This window comes from Arachis hypogaea, chromosome 16, assembly GCF_003086295.3.
Source record: "Arachis hypogaea cultivar Tifrunner chromosome 16, arahy.Tifrunner.gnm2.J5K5, whole genome shotgun sequence".
NCBI lineage: Eukaryota > Viridiplantae > Streptophyta > Magnoliopsida > Fabales > Fabaceae > Arachis > Arachis hypogaea.
The window spans coordinates 130,744,509-130,762,705 of NC_092051.1; the positions used below are offsets into that span (position 1 = coordinate 130,744,509).

The 18,197-nt window shown below is 39.4% G+C and overlaps 1 pseudogene; it reads right to left on the minus strand.

Annotated features, from left to right (window-relative positions):
• Nucleotides 1–9,790: 9,790 nt before the first annotated feature.
• On the minus strand, nucleotides 9,791–9,881 carry LOC112761156 (small nucleolar RNA R71; annotated as a pseudogene).
• Nucleotides 9,882–18,197: the final 8,316 nt, after the last annotated feature.

The window sequence follows — 18,197 nt, forward strand, 5'->3', positions numbered from 1 at the left end:
TTTGGTGTTTTGAATGTTTTCTTTTCTTGAAAATTTTTCAAAAATATGTTCTTGATGTTCATCATGATCTTCAAAGTGTTTTTGGTGTTCATCTTGACATTCATAGCATTCTTGCATGCATTCATTGTTTTGATTCATAATTTTCATGTTGTGAGTCATTTTTTTTTGTTTTTCTCTTTCATCATTAAAAATTCAAAAATAAAAAAATATATCTTTCCTTTTTTTTTCTCTCATAAATTTCAAAAATTTGGATTGACTTTTTCAAAAATTTTTAAAATTCAATTGTTTCTTATGAGTCAAATCAAATTTTCAATTTAAAAATCTTATCTTTTTCAAAATCTTTTTCAAAAATCAAATCTTTTTCATTTTTCTTATTTATTTTCGAAAATTTTAAAAATATTTTTCAAAAATCTTCTTCTTAATTCTATCTCATAATTTTCGAAAATATTATCAATAATTAATGTTTTGATTCAAAAAATTTCAAGTTTGTTACTTACTTGTTAAGAAAGATTTAAACTTTAAGTTCTAGAATCATATCTTGTGATTTCTTGTGAATCAAGTCATTAATTGTGATTTTAAAAATCAAATTTTTTTCAAAACTAATTTCAATCATATCTTTTCAAAAATATCTTTTTATCTTATCTTTTTCAAATATATTTTCTAACTTCTTATTTTCTTATCTTTTAAAAAAAATTTGATTTTCAAAATTTGTTTTAACTAACTAATTAACTTTTTGTTTGTTTCTTATCTCTTTCAAAACTACCTAACTAACTTCCCCTCTCTAATTTTCGAAAATACCTCCCTTTTTTTCAAAAATTCTTTTTAAATTGTTTTCAATTTTTAATTTTAATTTTATTTCATTCTTAATTTTCAAAAATCATTAACCCTTTTTCAAAAACTATTTTCGAAATTTAACTTTAAATTCTAATTTTTAATTTTCGAAAATCCTCTCACCTCTCATCTTCTTCTATTTATTTATTCATCTACTAACACTTCTCTTCATCTCATATCTCTGCTCTCCTCACCCTTCTGTTTGGATTCTCCTTTCTTTTCTCTTCTACTCTTCTTTTCTTCTACTCACAACAAGAGAACCTCTATACTGTGGTAAAAAGGATCCCTATTATTATTTTTCTGTTCCCTTCTCTTTCATATGAGCAGGAGCAAGGACAAGAACATTCTTGTTGAAGTAGATCCTGAACCTGAAAGGACTCTGAAAAGGAAACTAAGAGAAGCTAAAATACAACAATCCAGAGACAACCTTACAGGAATTTTCGAACAGGAAGAGGAGATGGCAGCTGAAAATAATAATAATGCAAGGAGGATGCTTGGTGACTTTACTGCACCTAATTCCAATTTACATGGAAGAAGCATCTCCATCCCTACCATTGGAGCAAACAATTTTGAGCTTAAACCTCAATTAGTTTCTCTGATGCAACAAAACTGCAAGTTTCATGGACTTCCATCTGAAGATCCCTTTCAGTTCTTAACTGAATTTTTGCAGATCTGTGATACTGTTAAGACTAATAGAGTAGATCCTGAAGTCTACAGGCTCATGCTTTTCCCTTTTGCTGTGAGAGACAGAGCTAGAATATGGTTGGACTCTCAACCTAAGGATAGCCTGAACTCTTGGGATAAGCTGGTCAAGGCTTTCTTAGCCAAGTTCTTTCCTCGTCAAAAGCTGAGTAAGCTTAGAGTGGATGTTGATAAATGGATTTTTGATGGTTTAGAATTTCACAAATGAATTGTCGTTGCAAGTATAGTTCCTAAACCAAACAATAATCCTTTCATACAAAAAGATTGTTTGTCACTAGTACAAACCCCTAAAATTTATAAACCGAAGTATTGGAACCTCGGGTCGTTCTCCCTAGGAATTGTAATGAAGTGTCTTGTTATTGGTTGTGAATTATATTTGGGGTTTTTAAGCTTTTGGACAAGAAATATAAATGGCAAAGAAAATAAACTAACAACTAACAAAGCTCTTGGCAAGATATGAGAACTAGAAGTCCTATCCTAGTTATCCTTCTCAATTGTGATGAGAATTGTTCATTGCTACCACTTAGTTAACCCTTACTAAAGAAAGGAAAGTCAAGTGGATGAATTGACTTGAGCCACAAGTCCTAGCCAACTCCCAAGGAAAGACTAGCTTTAGTGCACTCCAAACCAATTAGCAATCTCTCCAATTATCAATCAACAAAGGAATTAGATAACTCAAGTGTCACTAATTACTCTACCTAGGCCAAGAGGAACAAAATCTAACTAATAGCTATAAGAGACATTTTATCAAAAACATAGAGTGCAATACAAGTGAACACATAAATTTGCAAGAATTAAAGAGAGATCTAACTACAAAGGCAAGAGGTCCACAATAGAAAACTAAATCAATCATGAAACAACAAAGAACTTACCAATTGCATTGAAGGAGAAATGTAGATCTACAAAAGAGAATTCACAAACTACAAACAAAGGAATTACATTAGAAGAAGAATCCTACAAGTGCAATAGAGGAGAGGAACGAAAATTAGAAGAGAGAATAAGAAGAAATAGATCTAGATCTAAGAACTAATCTAATCCTAATCCTAGAGAGAAGAGAGAGCTTCTCTCTCTAGAAACTAACTACAAAGCTAAACTAAACTAATTGGTAACTAACATATGTTTCCCTCTTCACTCCTTGGGTTAAATAGCATCAGAAATGAGTTGGATTGGGCCCACAAGGCTTTTGAATTCGTTGGCCACGTTTTGCTTTAAGTGAACTAGGTGGCAGCAACGGCGCATGCGCGTACTTTGCGCGTGCGCGCCACCATACGTGTAGCAACTATGGCAAATCTTATATCGTTTCGAAGCCCCGGATGTTAGCTTTCCAACCCAACTAGAACCGCATCATTTGGACCTCTGTAGCTCAAGTTATGGCCGATTAAGTGCGAAGAGGTCGGCTTGACAGCTTTCCGGTTCTTTCATTTCTTCATGAGTTCTCCAACTTTTCATGCTTTCTTTCTTCATTCCCTTGATCCAATCTTTGCCTCCTAAACCTTAAATCACTTAACAAACATATCAAGGCATCTAATAGAATCAAGGTGAATTAAATTTAGCTATTTTGAGTCCTAAAAAGCATGTTTTCACATTCAAGCACAATTAAAGGAGAATATACAAAACCATGCTATTTCTTGAATAAATATGGGTAAAAGGTGATAAAATCTCCAAAAATCAATACAAGATAAACCCTACAAATGGGGTTTGTCAACCTCCCCACACTTAAACCAAGCATGTCCTCATGCTTAAACCAAGAATGAAGTAAGGGTATGGCATTTATTCAATGGAAACTAACTAAATGCAATCTACCTATATGCAACTATCTAAATGAATGTAAGTGCTTGGTCAAAATAAATCAATTCCCAAGAAACATATATGCACAAGGGCTAAGGACTAGCAAGTCTAATCCATAATTGAATTGAGTTATTAAATATTTTTACAAACTTGCATGAAGAATGATGATCATAGGTGAAAACATGTAATTGAGCATCAAACCCTCACCGGATGTGTTTGCACTCTATTCGCTCAAGTGTTTAGGGTTGATTCACTCAATTCTCCTCTATTTCATGCTTTCCAAGATTTTTTTTTCTTCTAACAATCAACATTTATTTCATGCATGAATACAAGTATCATGAGGTCTTTTCATTGGTTGTAATGGGGCTAGGGTCAAGGTAGGATGCATATTTGGTCAAGTGAGCTTGAAATTTGAATCTTTGATAAGCTTAAACTTCCCACCTAACCTATGACATCCTATACAATTAAGTTCTAATCTAGCTACCCATTCTTCACTTTTTCACATACTCATGCATTTTCTTTTTCATTTCACAACACTTATGCATTGATTTTATTGGACCTTGCCTTGGGGCATTTTGTCCCCTTTTTATTATTTTTTTTTCTTCTTTTTTTTCTATTTTTTTTTCTTTTCCATATTATTTTTCTTTTCTTTTTCTTTTGTTTTTCTCATTTTTTTTTCTTTCTATATACAAGAGCATCAATGCATAAGGTTTTACATTTGATCGATACATGAGTATATACCCAATTCCCAATATTTTCAATAACAATACAAAATACCCTTTTATTCACCCAATGTCCCAAGGTTCCCACACTTGAATGATACTCACACACACTAGCCTAAGCTAATCAAAGATCCAAATTAAGGGACAATTATTGTTTTTCTCTTTAAGGCTTGTAATGTGCTAAAATAAGAATAAGTGGGTTAAGCGTAGGCTCAAATTTGGCTAACAAAGGAAGATAAAAGGTAAGGCTATTTGGGTAAGTGAGCTAATAAAATGATGGCCTCAATCATATAAATGCATGAATATAAAAAATAATGGAAATAAAGAATCAAACAAATCAAAGATTACAATCATAGAAAGAGAATAATGCACACAAGAAGGAAAAATAAGTGGTTATAAGATGTAACCACACCATTAGGCTCAAGACTCTCTTGCTTGTGTTCTTAGCTCAAAAACATGATCCACAATATATATAATTCAAGCAAGTTCTATGAAAGGTTTTCACTCAAATCAATTGAGATGCCCTATAGATAGAAATCCTTGAAAAATTTCATTATTTTGACTAAGCTTATTGTGTATACATATGCAAAAATAAGAAAATGAGAGTAAAAATCCTAAAAACCTAAAATGAAATGCAAAAGTGTTGGGATTAGAAATTTGTCACCCAAAATCGCCGATCGGTCGGACGACCTCCCCACACTTAAAAGTTTGCACCGTCCTCGGTGCACTCAAAGATGAGCAAGGGGGTACGGCAACTCTCCGGATTGCTATGTGTTCTTTCTTCCGCTTCCATGGTTGCTTGTGGTGCATTCGTTATGAAAAACAAAAATATAACACCATAAGATGAGAAGATATAAAAGCAAGGAAGCATACATTGTTGGAATGAGGTAAATCACTAGAATGAGGTGAGTGAATTAGTGTGACATTAAGAAATATTAGGTGTGTGAATTCTAAATTGCGCGGTTTAGAATACACATTAGCATAAAAGCTATGTCACAAAAGAAGCATGCACTTCACTTATCTTAGTGTGCTTGAGATGCTTTAAGTAAGCTTGTAAGGTAAGACAAGCATTAGAGAAGCATGAAAGCATTCAAGTCAAACATATGGATGGATATAATCATGAACACAATGCATTAAGGTAAATACACAACATCATCCATCAAGAGGTTGCCTAATCGAGGAAAAAGGATCCAAATCACATGGTGGCTAGCTACAACATGCAATTCAAAAGAGTTATAAGCTTGAAGACAATTCTCATCACTTGGTATTTTTCAAAAGGTAAGCATGAAGAACTCAAAATCAAGTAACAAAATATAACCTCAATCATAGAATCCAACAAAGGTTATAAACATAATGATGTGAAGAAAACATCCCATTTTAATACTCAGTAGCAATTAATGGTAAGCAAGAATAACAATCCAACACTTACAATGAAAGAAAAAAAATGAAATGGAAACTAACTAAAACTAATTATCAACTAAATGACTAACTAATTAGTTAACTAAAATAAATGGTTATTAACGGTGTTTGGAGGTGTTGGATGAGTGGTAGAAGGAGGGAAGAAGAAAGGAGAAGGAAAGAAATGGAAAGGGGAAAAGAAAAGAAGTGGATGGAAGAGAGGGCATCCACACGTACGCACGCATGGCGCGCGCGCGTCGTTAGCTTATTTCGAGAGTGGCGCGTACGCGTCATGTGCGCGTGTGCGCAAGTGGGGTTTGTGCCAGAGGCACAACGTTGGCGCGGCGCAGGCACAACTCTCTGGAAAATGTATGGAGGTTGGAACTTCTCAATCTACGCGTACGCACGCATGGCGCGCGCGCGTGGATGGTCGAAAATGCTGGAAGTGCGCGTACGCGCCATGTACGCGTACGCGTAGATGGTGCTCTTGTTTTTCAAAAATTTTCTTTTTTCTATGTTTTTGCACCAATCCAAGCATTCCAAACCTCCAAACAGCTACCAAAACACCATAAAACCTTATTTAACATACTTAAACTACCAAACATACTCAACTAACTAAACAAAACATGAAATTAAACTAATTCTATCAATATGTACAAAAGAGAAAATGAAAGGATTTTACCATGGTGGGTTGTCTCCCACCTAGCACTTTTGTTTATTGTCCTTAAGTTGGACTTATGGGGAGCTCCTCATCAAGGTGGCTTGTGCTTGTATTCATCTTGGAACTCCCACCAATGCTTGGTTCTCCATTGTGCCCCAAGATTCTTCATGGATTGAGCCAAGTCTTGATGGAGTTCTTCACAAGCTTGGGGCTCCCAAAGTTGATCCTCTTCGTGTAATCCGGGATCCCACACTTTGTTTTCACACCCGTCTTGAGGTTGGTCATCATTATTAGTCCAACCGGGTGGTGAGTAAGGTGAATTCTCTATATAGTGGCCAACAATCCTCCTAGACCCATCTATTTGAGCACTACTCCAACCTTTATATCTCATGTTTGATGCATCAACCATAATGAGCCTTGATTTGCAACGCCAACCACAAAACCTTTTTCGTTTACGCTTCATCCCACAAAGCTCCCTAAGTTGGCCATCCGTTTCAAGCAAACCATATTCAAGTGGGATAATAAAGCTAATAGAAATAAATTTCACCCACTCAAATGAAGGAGTAGATGGCAACCTAGGCAAAGACAACTCCAAGAGTTTTGATAAAGCGTATTCAATTCCCGTCCTCCTTTTTCTAAGGATTTCCACCTCTTCACAAGACTTCTCAATTATAATCATTTGTTCAACAATTTTATATAAGCCTTTTCTCCTACTCAAGTCATAAATGGGAGGGTAAGAAAAATTTACCTCCACATTGCTTTCCATCTTGTTGGGAGAAGGTTCTTCATGCTCAAAGGATTCTTCACCACTAAGGTTTGATGCTTGATCTTCATCACCAAGGGAACTCACTTCTTGCTCTATCCCATCCAAATCTTCATATGGAATATGTCTTGGAAGGTGTGCACTTTCCTTCCTAGCATCAATTTCAATCATCTTGGAGGGGTTTTCTTCAATTCTAGATTCCCATGGAGGCTCCGCATCTCCTAAGTCTTCAACCAATTCTTCCCTTTCTTCAATAATCATAGCTTCCTCCAATTGTTCCAATACAAAGCAACTTCCCTCATTCTCCACCAATCTCTCTTTTATGTTATGCTCTTCATTTGATTCCCCACATGTAGCCATGGGAGTTCCTTGAGAGTTCAAGCATTGGGATGCTAACCGGTTTACCACCTCATCCAAGGCGGCCGTGAATTGTTGCACATCCCTTTTCATTTCCTCTTGTCCTTGAACAAGAACATCAAGGATGTCATCCATTGGAGGTTGGGGTGGATGGAAGGGTTCATCAATTTGGGGGAAGGGTTCATAGTAGGAAGGTGGTTCTTCTTGGTAGAGTTGTGGTGGTTCAATAATTTCCACTCTTTCCACTTGTTGCACAACACACTCCATGGTTGCTTGAAATTGATCCAATGCTTCCTTGAGACGATCCCTTGACTCTTGTTCCTCTTGGATAATATGATTAGGATCATGTGGCTCTTGGATCAATGGATATGAGTATTCTTCCATGGGAGGTTGTGGTGGAAAGTAGTATTCATCTTGTGGTTGCAAATTTTCATACAATTGAGGTGGTTCATCTTAGTAATAACATGGAGGGGGTGGCTCTTGGAAGTGGTGATGTTGAGATGGTGGTGGCTCTATATGTGGTTCATATGGCTCATACGGTTGTTGTAATAGTGGATATGGATGAAGGTCATATGAAGGTGGTTGGTGAAAAGTGGCTTTTGAGTATGGTTGAGGGTTATGTTGAGGGTATGGCTCATAGGCATATGGTGGTGGTTCTTGAAAGTCACAAGGGAGTTCACCATAGCCATTAGATTGATATGCATCAAAGAATGGCTCTTCTTCATAGTGTATTGGTGGAGGTTGTTGCCATGAAGATTGATCATGTGCATGTGGCTCTTCCCACCTTTGGTTATCCCATTCTTGATACACATCTTCATTGTAGCCCCCATTACCTACAACATAGTTGTAATCACACTCATAGCCAAAGTGAGAATTCATGATAGCAAGAGAAAATAAAAATAAAATCAAATAAGAAGCAAGAAAATTAAATCCTAAAAACTAGTAAGAACTAACAAAGAAGCAAAAGGCAAACATATTCACAATATTCACATATATACAATAACCAATAACATAACACCATTGCAATTCCCCGGCAACGGCGCCATTTTGATAAATGGATTTTTGATGGTTTAGAATTTCACAAATGAATTGTCGTTGCAAGTATAGTTCCTAAACCAAACAATAATCCTTTCATACAAAAAGATTGTTTGTCACTAGTACAAACCCCTAAAATTTATAAACCGAAGTATTGGAACCTCGGGTCGTTCTCCCTAGGAATTGTAATGAAGTGTCTTGTTATTGATTGTGAATTATATTTGGGGTTTTTAAGCTTTTGGACAAGAAATATAAATGGCAAAGAAAATAAACTAACAACTAACAAAGCTCTTGGCAAGATATGAGAACTAGAAGTCCTATCCTAGTTATCCTTCTCAATTGTGATGAGAATTGTTCATTGCTACCACTTAGTTAACCCTTACTAAAGAAAGGAAAGTCAAGTGGATGAATTGACTTGAGCCACAAGTCCTAGCCAACTCCCAAGGAAAGACTAGCTTTAGTGCGCTCCAAACCAATTAGCAATCTCTCCAATTATCAATCAACAAAGGAATTAGATAACTCAAGTGTCACTAATTACTCTACCTAGGCCAAGAGGAACAAAATCTAACTAATAGCTATAAGAGACATTTCATCAAAAACATAGAGTGCAATACAAGTGAACACATAAATTTGCAAGAATTAAAGAGAGATCTAACTACAAAGGCAAGAGGTCCACAATAGAAAACTAAATCAATCATGAAACAACAAAGAACTTACCAATTGCATTGAAGGAGAAATGTAGATCTACAAAAGAGAATTCACAAACTACAAACAAAGGAATTACATTAGAAGAAGAATCCTACAAGTGCAATAGAGGAGAGGAACGAAAATTAGAAGAGAGAATAAGAAGAAATAGATCTAGATCTAAGAACTAATCTAATCTTAATCCTAGAGAGAAGAGAGAGCTTCTCTCTCTAGAAACTAACTACAAAGCTAAACTAAACTAATTGGTAACTAACATATGTTTCCCTCTTCACTCCTTGGGTTAAATAGCATCAGAAATGAGTTGGATTGGGCCCACAAGGCTTTTGAATTCGTTGGCCACGTTTTGCTTTAAGTGAACTAGGTGGCAGCAACGGCGCGTGCGCGCCACCATACGTGTAGCAACTATGGCAAATCTTATATCATTTCGAAGCCCCGGATGTTAGCTTTCCAACCCAACTGGAACCGTATCATTTGGACCTCTGTAGCTCAAGTTATGGCCGATTAAGTGCGAAGAGGTCGGCTTGACAGCTTTCCGGTTCTTTCATTTCTTCATGAGTTCTCCAACTTTTCATGCTTTCTTTCTTCATTCCCTTGATCCAATCTTTGCCTCCTAAACCTTAAATCACTTAACAAACATATCAAGGCATCTAATAGAATCAAGGTGAATTAAATTTAGCTATTTTGAGTCCTAAAAAGCATGTTTTCACATTCAAGCACAATTAAAGGAGAATATACAAAACCATGCTATTTCTTGAATAAATATGGGTAAAAGGTGATAAAATCTCCAAAAATCAATACAAGATAAACCCTACAAATGGGGTTTGTCAGATGTTCAAACCTTCATACAGAAAGAAGGTGAATCCCTCTATGAAGCTTGGGAGAGATACAAGGAACTGACCAAAAAGTGTCCTTCTGACATGCTTTCAGAATGGACCATCCTGGATATATTCTATGATGGTCTGTCTGAATTAGCTAAGATGTCATTGTATACTTTTGTAGGTGGATCCTTTCACCTAAAGAAAACACCTGCAGAAGCTCAAGAACTCATTGACATGGTTACTAACAACCAGTTTATGTACACTTCTGAGAGAAATCCTGTGAGTAATGGGACGCCTCAGAAGAAGGGAGTTCTTGAAATTGATACTCTGAATGTCATATTGGCTCAGAATAAAATATTGACTCAGCAAGTTAATATGATTTCTCAGAGTCTGAATGGAATGCAAGCTGCATCCAACAGTACTCAAGAGGCATCTTCTAAAGAAGAAGCTTATGATCCTGAGAACCCTGCAATAGCAGAGGTAAATTATATGGGTGAACCTTATGGGAACACCTATAATCCCTCATGGAGAAATCACCCAAATTTCTCATGGAAGGATCAACAAAAGCCTCAACAAGGCTTTAATAATGGTGGAAGAAACAAGTTTAGCAACAGCAAGCCTTTTCCATCATCCACTCAGCAACAGACAGAGAACTCTGAACAAAATACCTCTAATTTAGCAAACTTAGTCTCTGATCTATCTAAGGCCACTCTGAGTTTCATGAATGAAACAAGGTCCTCCATTAGAAATTTGGAGGCACAAGTGGGCCAGCTGAGTAAGAAGATCATTGAAATCCCTCCTAGTGCTCTCCCAAGCAATACAGAAGAAAATCCAAAAGGAGAGTGCAAGGCCATTGATATAACCATCATGGCTGAATCCAAGGAGGAAGGGGAGGACGTGAATCCCAAGGAGGAAGACCTCCTGAGACGTCCAATGATCAATAAGGAGTTTTCCTCTGAGGAACCAAAGGAATCTGAGACTCATCTAGAGACCATAGAGATTCCATTGAACCTCCTTATGCTATTCATGAGCTATGAAGAGTACTCTTCCTCTGAAGAGAATGAAGATATTACTGAAGAGCAAGTTGCCAAGTTCCTTGGTGCAATCATGAAGCTGAATGCCAATTTATTTGGTAAAGAGACTTGGGGAGATGAACCTCCCCTGTTCACCAATGAACTAAATGCATTGGATCAACTGAGACTGCCTCAGAAGAAACAGGATCCTGGAAAGTTCCTAATACCTTGTACCATAGGCACCATAACCTTTGAGAAGGCTCTATGTGACCTTGGGTCAGGAATAAATCTCATGCCACTCTCTGTAATGGAGAAACTGGGAATCTTTAAGGTGCAAGCTGCTAGAATCTCATTAGAGATGGCAGACAATTCAAGAAAAGAGGCTTATGGACAGGTAGAGGATGTGTTAGTAAAGATTGAAGGCCTTTACATCCCTGTTGATTTCATAATCCTAGATACTGGGAAGGATGAGGATGAATCTATCATCCTTGGAAGACCCTTCCTAGCCACAGCAAGAGTTGTGATTGATGTTGAAAGAGGTGAACTAGTCCTTCAATTGAATGAGGACTCCCTTGTGTTTAAAACTCAAAGACATCCTTCTGTAAACATGGAAAAGAGGCACAATAAGCTTCTCTCAAAACAGAGTCATACAGAGCCCCCACAATCAAACTCTAAGTTTGGTGTTGGGAAGTTTCAACAATGCTCTGAACATCTGTGAGGCTCCATGAGAGCCCACTGTCAAGCTATTGACATTAAAGAAGCGCTTGTTGGGAGGCAACCCAATTTTTATTTATCTAATTTTATTTTTATTTTATTGTTATTTCATGTTTTATTAGGTTCATGATCATGTGGAGTCACAAAATAAATAGAAAAATTGAAACCAGAATTAAAAACAGCAGAAGAAAAATCACACCCTGGAGGAAGGACTTACTGGCGTTTAAACGCCAGTAAGGAGCATCTGGCTGGCGTTCAACGCCAGAACAGAGCATGGATCTGGCGCTGAATGCCAGAAACAAGCATAGAACTGGCGTTCAACGCCAGAAACATGCTGCATCTGGGCGTTGAACGCCCCGAACAAGCATCAGTTCGGCGTTTAAACGCCAGAATTGCATGCAAAGGCATTTTACATGCCTAATTGGTGCAGAGATGTAAATCCTTGACACCTCAAGATCTGTGGACCTCACAGGATCATCTCAGGATCTGTAGACCCCACAGGATCCCCACCTTTCCTCCTCATAATCCTAGATTCTTCCACATCTTCTTCTTCATCTATTCTTTCTTCTTTTGCTCGAGGGCGAGCAACATTCTATGTTTGGTGTGGTAAAAGCATAGTTTTTTTTTTTATTTTTCCATAACCATTGATGGCACCTAAGGCCAGAGAAACCTCTAGAAAGAGGAAAGGGAAGACAAAAGCTTCCATCAAGGGTCTATAGCTCAGTGGTAGAACATTTGACTGCAAATCAAGAGATCCCTGAGATACCTCAGGGGATACATTTTTCTCCACATAATTATTGGGAGTAACTAAGGATAGGAACATCAAGAGCACTCAATCATCCTCCATGAAATTAGAGAAGATCAAAGAGCTATGAGGGAGGAGCAACAAAGACAAGGAAGAGACATAGAAGAGCTCAAGGACATCATTGGTACCTCAAGAAGAAAACGCCACCATCACTAAGGTGGACTCATTCCTTGTTCTTAAATTTTCTATTTTTCGTTTTCTTATGTTAAATGTTTATCTATGTTTGTGTCTTTATTACATGATCATTAGTGTCTAAGTGTCTATGCCTTAAAGTAGTGAATATGAATCCATCACCTCTCTTAAATGAAAAATGTTTTAAAAACAAAAGAACAAGAAGTACATGGTTTCGAATTCATCCTTGAAACTAGTTTAATTATTTTGATGTGGTGATAATACTTTTTGTTTTCTGAATGAATGCTTGAACAGTGCATATGTCTTTTGAAGTTGTTGTTTATGAATGTTAAATATGTTGGCTCTTGAAAGAATGATGACAAGGAGACATGTTATTTGATAATCTGAAAAATCATAAAAATGATTATTGAAGCAAGAAAAAGCAGTGAATACAAAGCTTGCAGAAAAAAATGGCGAAAAAAAATTAGAAAAAGAAAAAGCAAGTAGAAAAAGCCAAAAGCTCTTAAAACCAAAAGGCAAGAGCAAAAAGCCAATAACCCTTAAAACCAAAAGGCAAGGGTAAATAAAAAGGATCCCAAGGCTTTGAGCATCAGTGGATAGGAGGGCCTAAAGGAATAAAATCCTGGCCTAAGGGCTAAACCAAGCTGTCCCTAACCATGTGCTTGTGGCGTGAAGGTGTCAAGTGAAAACTTGAGACTGAGCGGTTAAAGTCAAGGTCCAAAGCAAAAAAAGAGTGTGCTTAAGAACCCTGGACACCTCTAATTGGGGACTTTAGCAAAGCTGAGTCACAATCTGAAAAGGTTCACCCAGTTATGTGTCTGTGGCATTTATGTATCCGGTGGTAATACTGGAAAACAAAGTGCTTAGGGCCACGGCTAAGACTCATAAAGTAGCTGTGTTCAAGAATCAACATACTGAACTAGGAGAATCAATAACACTATCTAAACTCTGAGTTCCTATAGATGACAATCATTCTGAACCTCAATGGATAAAGTGAGATGCCAAAACTATTCAAGAGACAAAAAGCTACAAGTCCCGCTCATCTAATTGGGGCTATGTTTCATTGATATTTTGGAATTTATAGTATATTCTCTTCTTTTTATCCTATTTGATTTTCAGTTGCTTAGGGACAAGCAACAATTTAAGTTTGGTGTTGTGATGAGCGGATAATTTATACGCTTTTTGGCATTGTTTTTAGTATGTTTTTAGTAGGATCTAGTTACTTTTAGGGATGTTTTTATTAGTTTTTATGTTAAATTCACATTTCTGGACTTTACTATGATTTTGTGTGTTTTTCTGTGATTTCAGATATTTTCTGGCTGAAATTGAGGGACTTGAGCAAAAATCAAATTCAAAGGTTGAAGAAGGACTGCTGATGCTGTTGGATTCTGACCTCCCTGCACTCAAAGTGGATTTTCTGGAGCTACAGAACTTCAAATGGCGCGCTCTCAATGACGTTGGAAATTAGACATCCAGGGCTTTCCAGCAATATATAATAGTCCATAATTTTCCCAAGTGTAGACGACGCAAAAGGGCGTTGAACGCCAGTTTTACGCTGCAGTCTGGAGTTAAACGCCAGAAACACGTCACGAACCAGAGTTGAACGCCAAAAACACGTTACAACTTGGCATTCAACTCCAAAAGAAGCCTCTGCATGTGTAAACTTCAAGCTCAGCCCAAGCACACACCAAGTGGGCCCCAAAAGTGGATTTATGCATCAATTACTTACTTCTGTAAACCCTAGTAACTAGTTTAGTATAAATAGGACTTTTTACTATTGTATTAGACATCTTGGGACGTCTAGTTCTTAGATCATGGGGGCTGGCCATTCGGCCATGCCTGAACCTTTCACTTATGTATTTCTCAACGGTAGAGTTTCTACACTCCATAGATTAAGGTGTGGAGCTCTGCTGTTCCTCAAGGATTAATGCAAAGTACTACTGTTTTTCTATTCAATTCAACTTATTCCGCTTCTAAGATATTCATTCGCACTTCACTATGAATGTGATGATTGTGACAGTCATCATCATTCCCCCATGAACGCGTGCCTGACAACCACTTCTGTTCTACCTTAGATTGAATGGATATCTCTTGGATATCTAATACAGGGGACCGTGTCCGAGTTATTAGTGTCTTCGTGGTATAAGTTAGAACCCATGGATGGCCATTCCTGAGATCCGGAAAGTCTAAACCTGGTCTGTGGTATTTCGAGTAGGATCTGGGAAGGGATGGCTGTGACGAACTTCAAATTCGCGAGTGCTGGGCGTAGTGACAGACGCAAAAGGAGGGTGAATCCTATTCCAGTATGATCGAGAACCTCCAGATGATTAGCCGTGCCGTGACAAAGCATTTGGACCTTTTTCACAGAGAGGATGGGATGTAGCCATTGACAACGGTGATGCCTTACAGAAAGCTTGCCATGGAAAGGAGTAGGAATAATTGGATGAAGACAGCAGGAAAGCAGAGGTTCAGAGGAACGAAAGCATCTCTATACGCTTATCTGAAATTCTCACCAATGATTTACATAAGTATTTCTATCTTTATTTTCTGTTTATTTATTATTATTATTCGAAAACTTCACAACCATTTGATATCCACCTGACTGAGATTTACAAGGTGACCATAGCTTGCTTCAAGCCGACAATCTCCGTGGGATCGACCCTTACTCACGTAAGGTTTTATTACTTGGATGACCCAGTGCACTTGCTGGTTAGTTGTATCAAAGTTGTGACAAATTATGAATTAAGATTAGAGCACCAAGTTTTTGGAGCCATTACCAGGGATCACAATTTCGTGCACCACAGCCTCTACTTGTTCGTTGGTTTGGGGATGCTCAACTGACGAGAACTTTTGTTTTATGCCCAAGCCGTCCAGGAATTCTCTGAATTTTTATCAGCGAACTGGGTCTCGTTGTCTGAGATGACGACTTCCGAGATCCTTAATCTTGCTATTACGTACCTCCACATGAACTTTCAACAATTGGCTGAGGAAATACTGGCCAACAGCTCAACTTCTAGCCACTTTGTGTAATAATCAATTGCCACTATCAGGTACTTGACTTGTCCCGGTCCGACCGGGAAGGGTCCTAGTAGGTCAACTCCCTATTGTGAGAAAGGCCGGGAAGCTGTGAGAAGACTAAGCCCGGTTGTCGGCGCTTTATGGAAGTTAGAGTTTTTCTGGCATCTTTTGCACCTTCTCACGAACTCTTTCGAATCCGCCATCATAGAGGGCCAATAATATCCGGCTCTGATAAGCTTCCTAGCTAAAGCCTTCCCCCCGATGTGGTGACCACAGCATCCTTCGTGGACTTCCCGGAGAACATATTCCGTTTGATCGGGGCGTAGGCATTTCAGCAATGGCTGGCTAAGCCATTTTTTAAACAACTGGCCCTGTATGATTGCATACTTGGCCGCTTCCCGCCTTGTTGCTTTAGCCGTCTTCTCGTCGTTGGGGAGCCTGGCATTTTCTAAGAAGTCGATGATCGGGTCCATCCAGCAAGGTTCTGATTGGGTTATCTGCAGCACCACTGCTGGTTCTTTCATCAAACCTTGAATGAGGGATCGGTTGCCAGTCCTTGGCTTTGTGCTTGCTAGCTTGGACAGGAGGTCTACCCGTGTATTCCTTTCTCTCGAAACGTGTTGGATCGTGACCTCCTCAAACTGCTTGCTCAATTCTTTGACTTTCTCCAGGTACTTCTGTAACAGTGAGTCTCTGGCTTGGTAGGTCCCATTGATCTGAGAAGTAACGACCTGCGAGTCACTACACACTTCTAGTCTTGTGGCTCCGACTTCCCTTGCTAGAGCTAGGCCGCCCAGCAGGGCCTCGTATTCCGCTTGGTTGTTTGACACCGGGAAGTCTAATTTGACTGACAGCTCGTATATAACTCCAGCTGGATTCTCCAGGATGATTCCTGCTCCTCCGAATGTTTGGTTGGATGCTCCGTCAACGTAGAGCTTCCACCGTGTGCTCGGCCCCCCGTCTAGGTCCCCTGTTACTTCTACTAGGAAATCAGCCATGGTTTGAGCCTTGATCGCGTGCCTGGATTTATACTGTAAGTCATACTGGGAGAGTTCGACAGCCCAAGTCATCATTCTACCCGCCAAGTTGGGATTCTGGAGTACTTGCCGGATTGCCTGATCCGTCCTGACGATTACTTGGTGTCCTTGAAAGTACTGCCGCAACCTGCGTGACGAAATCAGGAGCGCATACGCCACTTTCTCTAGCTTGCTATACCTTAGCTCTGCTCCTTGTAGTGCTTTACTCACAAAATATATTGGTTGTTGAGTCTTCCTCTCTTCTCACACTAAGACCGCCGCCAAGGCCTTATCGGTTACTGCCAAGTACAAGTATAGCGTTTCTCCCTTCTTAGGTCTTGCGAGGACGGGTGGTGCCAAAACTATTTGTTTGAATTGCTTGAAAGATTCTTAACATACCGGGGTCCACTCGAACGTGATTCCCTTTTTCATTAGGTTAAAGAAGGGTAGCGCTTTGGCCGCCGACGCGCCGAGGAAATGGGATAGTGCTGTGAGTCTGCCCGCCAACCTTTGGACATCTTTCACACTTCCCGGGCTCTTCATCTGAAGGATTGCACCGCATTTTTCTGGGTTGGCCTCTACCCCTCGTTAGGTTATCATAAACCCCAAGAACTTACCGGTTTCGACGGCGAAGGCGCACTTCAGCGGATTGAGCCTCATTCCGTGCTGCCGAAGAGACGCAAAGACACTTTCTAGGTCACTTAAAATGGCCTCGGGCCTGGCGGTTTGACTAAGATATCGTCTACGTATACCTCTACCGTCTTGCCGATGAGGTCCCTAAAGACCTTTTTCATCAGCCTTTGGTACGTGGCCCTGCGTTCTTCTGTCCGAACGGCATAACTTTGTAGCAATATGTCCCTCCCGGCGTTATGAATGCCGTTTTCTCCTCATCTGGCGAGTGCATCGGTATCTGATTATACCCAGAATAGGCATCCGTGAAGCTCAAATATCGGTAACCCGCCGCCGCGTCGACAAGAGCATCGATGTTTGGTAGGGGGAAGGAATCTTTGGGACATGCTTTGTTAAGGTCAGAGTAATCCACGCACATTCTCCATTCCCGCTAGGATTTTTAACCAGGACACATTTGCAAGCCAAGTCGAGTAATCGAGTTCCCGAATGAAGCCCGCTTCCAGTAGGCTGGCCGTCTGTTTGGCCACCTCTTCTGCCCTTTCTTGGGACATTTTTCTCCTCCTTTGGGCCACTGGCTTTGCCTCCGGTCTCACGGCCAGTTGGTGTGACATGAACTGGGGGTCTATACCCGGCATGTCGGCCGGCGTCCAGGCAAACAAGTCGTCGTTGGCCCTGATCATCTCTATGAGGGGTTCTTTCAGGTCATGGGGCAGATTCCTGTTTACAAAGGTAAACTTCTCGTCTGAATCGCCGACCCCGAACTTTTCAAGATCTCCCTCTGGTTCGGGCCTGGGTTTGTCATCAACCCTGGCGTCTAGGTCGGCGAGAAATACACCGAATGCTTCTTTAGATTTCTTTCTCAGGGAGAGGCTGGCGTTGTCGCATGCGACTGCCGTCTCTAGATCTCCCCTGATGGTCCCAACTGATCCATCGTCAGCTACAAACTTTATTAGCAATAACTTGGTGGAGATCACCGCCCCAAATTCGTTGATGGTCTTCCTCCCCAGGATGAGGCTGTAGGCCGTCGAGTCTCTTAAGACCACGAACTCCGCCATTAGCGACCTCTTCCCCCTGCCTCCGCCTATGGAG